The 4,843-nt window shown below is 37.5% G+C and overlaps 1 pseudogene across 2 annotated transcripts; it reads right to left on the bottom strand.

Annotated features, from left to right (window-relative positions):
• Positions 1-256: 256 nt before the first annotated feature.
• On the bottom strand, positions 257-4,642 carry LOC143600529 (pentatricopeptide repeat-containing protein At2g03880, mitochondrial pseudogene; annotated as a pseudogene). Of its 2 annotated transcripts, XR_013147488.1 has the most exons (3): positions 1,434-4,642; positions 968-1,100; positions 257-471 (listed from the first exon to the last, which is right to left on the bottom strand). The product of XR_013147488.1 is annotated as a pentatricopeptide repeat-containing protein At2g03880, mitochondrial pseudogene, transcript variant X1 (transcript). The 2 variants fall into 2 exon arrangements; XR_013147489.1 differs by lacking the exon at positions 968-1,100 and having other exon boundaries at positions 257-562.
• Positions 4,643-4,843: the final 201 nt, after the last annotated feature.

Here is a 4,843-nt window from a genome sequence, read left to right as displayed (position 1 = left end):
ATATCACAAGTATAACCAGCAAAACTATTAATTATGCATACCTTTTCACCTTGTTCAGAGCCACCGATAGCACAACAGTATTATTCCATTTCATCAACATGCTTAGAGCTGCATTTCATCAAACATGTTTAGAGCTGCAGTACCCAAGTAAACAGAGCATTAACACAAAAAAGAAGCATGTAGAACATAGGCAAAGCGTGTTTCATATATGATTGTCAAATTCCAAACACTTCAAATTAAAAAAGCCATTATAGCTATTGAAATACTAAAAGAACACAATTGTAAAAATTCATAATACATGCAGCTATAGTAGTAAAAGTTCATAATATATAGGTATAATCAGATTACCTGTCTATGCCGAACATGGAAATAATTAGCGAGCGTTGTAACATGTAATGTTGCCAATTATGATTCATGTGTTGAAACCTTGAAAAGGAGAATCCAAATGGTTTTCCAATAGAGTCATCCAATCTGTATATGTTTTAGTGGATGTTAATGATTTGTATCAAGTAAATTAATAGTTGAGTAGTCTTTAGACATCAACCTCGTCGAGATATGTTATCTGATCATGAGGAATTATTAAACTATAAATATATGTGACACAATTCTATAAAGTAAATATAAATTACTGAAATAGCATTTAAAAGACAACTTTCTTTACATTTCTTCTTGTTAACATATTTAATGTGTTGTGAAGCCGATTTTAATCCTTCATGGTACTAAACGGAAAATAGTAGTAAAATGTAAAACACATATAAAGTAAACCTAAACCATATGGAACATAATATGAAAATGAATGTAAATTATAGCAATACCCAGTATTCATTTTGGAAAAATCATTTAGTATCATCACAAACAAATTTGTAATAGATAATAATATATTATTATGTATAGTACTATTAAGTAAGATATTGTGGCAATAATAATTATATATTTAATATGAGATGATTAAAAGTAAACGGATTACAGTAGCACGAGATGGAGGATTGGCAAGCTGTGATTGCTGGTATTTCAAGATCGTCCGATCAAAGATGTAATCAAACTGAAAGCCTGAATACATTGATAGAATATATAGATGGCTTCCGTAAACAGATTAATCCCTAAAAACATAAACAGATATACACATCAATCCGATTAAATCTAGAAACATAAACAGATTTATAAATAAATTCATATCAGGAAGACAGAGACAAAAAACAATCCAACAGGTATATAACTGATTTAAACAATAAATCAATTTAAACCCTAGATTACAAAGTCGATTAAACGTAAATCGATGAAGATATTGATAATCCAGCATATTATCGATTAAAAGCATAAATATTTTAGAACCCCAAATTGTTTAGAACCCTAAGTTGATTAAACCTTAATCGAAGAAAATATTGATTATCCAAAACTACACTAAATCGTACTGCGTTTAGAATTGAGAATACCTGATAAATGTGTGATTGGAAGAGTAGGTCGATTAGAAATCGATGTTATGAGATTGGCGGTGCGATACGGTTATGTTTCACTTTACACAAAAAAAAGCCAAAAATAACAATTCTGCTGTGACTACCAATAGTCACCACATGAACACTTGCCATCACTAAAATGATGATACCTAAAAGGATCTCTCAAAACAATTCTTCGTCTTTCGATATTGCTTATAAACTTGAAAACCGAATGACAATCAACACAAACCCGAAGGTTCTTAAATATCTGCAAATCTGAACCTTCAGGTGTCTTCATCAATCCATATGCAAGTGCCAACCTCTCACTATGCTTCCATAAATGATCCTCCTTTTGTTCCTCATCAACATCTTGCAATGCAAAACTTGTATCAGCAACATAACCAGCTTCTTTTATCATCTTCTTCAAATCATTCAGTTTACCATAGATCTTATCACTCTCGTAGTGTGATTTATCCCCAATCGCAAAAGAACTAACCTTCCGCTTTATTTTAATCCAACTACACGCGGGTTTTTTCTTCACATTACTAGTTTCCATTTCCACCCTCAGATCATGAACCGCGTCCCATTTCCCAGTAGTCGCACACACATTTGAGTATAAAACAAAAGCTGAATCATCCGAAGGGTTTGACTCAAGAAGATGGTCAGCCGCTTGTTTTCCAAGCTCTGAATTTCCATGAATTCTACATGCCGCCAGCAAGCTCCGCCACACAAAGTCATTTGGTGGGACCGGAATTTTGTTAATAAAATTTTCAGCTTCTAGAAGCCTCCCCGATCTCCCAAGAAGATCGATTATGCAAACACAATGCTCGATCCCAACATCGACCCCAAATTTTGTAGACATCATAGAGTAATATTCGAGACCCTCATCTACTAAACCTCCATGACTACATGCAGATAAAATAGCAACAAATGTAACATGATCGGGCTGCAATCCTGTCTGCACCATCTCATGGAAGGCTTCACGGGCTTTCTCAAAATGTCCATGTCTAGCAAAAGCTGATATCAATATGTTCCACAACACACGTGGTCTTGTACCTGGTTCTGGAAGCAATTTTAAAACATCATTTATCTCGCCACATTTCGCATACATGTCGGTTATATGTGTCATGACATATTGGTACGAGTCAAACCCGAACTTTACAGTCAAACTATGAAGTTGTTGGCCTTCTTCAAGTGTAGATAAGTTAGCAGCTGCTGCAAGAGCAGCAGAATAGCTAAACTGATCCAAACGTATCCCGGTTTTGTTCATCTCTAAGAATCTTTTCAAAGCCTCTTCTCCTTGACCGTTATGAACATTTGCAGCAACCATCGCGTTCCATGAAACATAATCCTTGTTTACAGATCCATAAAATATGTGTTTACTTGAATCAAGATCGTTACACTTTCCATACATTGTAATAAGCGAGTTCCTTACATAATCATCTGAATCATAACCAGTAAGAATCACATGTGCATGTAGTGGCATCCCATGGGTTAGAAGGTGAGTTGGTGCAGCACAAGAACTAAGCACATGAACCATGGTTATGTAGTTTGTCGGTTCATCGTGTTTTCTCATTAAGTTCAAGACCCTGATTGCATGATCTGGTTCTTCACAGTCAGCGTATCCACCAATCAGAGTGTTCCACGTCACCAAGTCCCGACACGGCATCCTTTCAAAGATTTGTTCGGCTTGCCACATCAGCATGTGCTTTCCGTACATTGTGACCAACGCGTTTCCAACAATTAAGTTGTTTTGAAAGCCGGATGTGATTACTAATGCGTGAAGAATTTTGGATTCCGGGTGTGAACAGGCAGTTAAGACACTAGCGAAAGTCACATGATTCACACTTGTCTGTCTCTGAAGCATCTTAACAAACACCTTCAATGCATCCAGGTACTCACCCGCCTGAACATTGCCAGTTATTACTGAATTCCATGAAATCAAATCTTTCTCGGGCATCTCTTCAAACAGCTTTCTCATCTCCTTCGATCTCCTGGCTTCTGAATACATGGCCAAAAGGGTATTGCAAATAGATAAATTCAAATCAAACCCAAGCTTGTGCACCAAACCATGAATCGCAGCACCCCAGAGGAAACCATCCACGGAACCGCACACGGATACCAATGCAGAAAGCGTGATCGGGTCCACGTTTTCATGAACACGACGCATTAAGTTAAAGGAACTGAACGAGTCTTCGTATAAACCATTACGTGCATTCACGGAAATCACAGAATTCCATGAAATGGTGTCGCGCACACTCATATGATCGAAAATATAGCACGCTTCTTGTACTTTACCCAGATTACCAAACATGGAGATAAGCGAGTTGTCCACTGAAAGATCGTATTCATATCCACATTTAACGACATGTCCAAGAACTTGATAACCCAACGATTCGTCTTCTAGCGACCCGATAGAACTAATCACAGTAGTGAATGTGTTCTGGTTAATATCCACATCCACATTATCTTCCAACCTCATTTTCCGATACAAGTCTATAACCTCCACAAAATCTCCATAGTCCGAGTAACCAACCATCAACGAAGTCCACGATACCACATTCCTTTCCGGCATATTCTCAAAGATCATCCGCGCACACGAAAGAAACCCATACCCGGCGTAGAAGTTCAAAAGCGCGGTGCCTGCATACACATTATCATCCAATAACCCATTTTTGATAACCAAGCTATGAATTTGAAGTCCTTGATGTAGCATAGCCCGAGAGGCGGTGCAGGCAGTTAACAAAGTGGCGAAAACGAAGGCGCTTGTTCGAAACCCTTGAACCCGCATTTGATGAAACAAATGAAAGGCGTCCGGGTATAAAGAAACTCGAACTAGAGCGGATATGATGGTGTTCCATGTGGATTCGTTTCTGTGAGGCATTTGGTCGAACACTTGGCGGGCGTATTTGAAATTGGCGGATTTAGAGTACATGTTGATGAGGGTGTTTAAGTGGAATGTGCTTAGCAGGTGGAGATGATTGTTCTTTATAGAATAAGCGTGTAGTGATCTTCCGATTGTCTCATTGGTGATATGTGAAAAACCCTTGTGCAAGAAAGCAGAGATAAGTGGGTTGGTGTGTTCGTGCATCAGACGACATACGGAGTTGAACGCCATCAGATGTTTGTATTTGTATGTTGGGGGTTGTATCTACGTTTGCATGTATGTATGTATGTTTAAATTGATGCCACATCACTACTGTTATAGATCTTTTATCTTATTTTGTCACCAATTTGTGTTTTTTTACATGTATTGCCCTTAGTGGATGGTTTTTCTCAAATCGAAAGACGAGTGTATCTTGACGTGTAACCCATGTAGAGGATTAGTTGTTCGTTCAAAAGAACAAACGTAATTCATTAGTTGGGTCTTAAGCACGTTTGTTTATTTTAGTTTTGTGTTGATTTGTAAT

The sequence above is a fragment of the Bidens hawaiensis genome, unplaced genomic scaffold (genome assembly GCF_021521415.1).
Source record: "Bidens hawaiensis isolate Kalapana, Puna unplaced genomic scaffold, B.hawaiensis_p1.1 tig00054244_1, whole genome shotgun sequence".
Taxonomy (NCBI): domain Eukaryota; kingdom Viridiplantae; phylum Streptophyta; class Magnoliopsida; order Asterales; family Asteraceae; genus Bidens; species Bidens hawaiensis.
The sequence above is the reverse complement of the archived record's forward strand: the minus strand, read 5'-3'. Positions and strand labels throughout refer to the sequence as shown.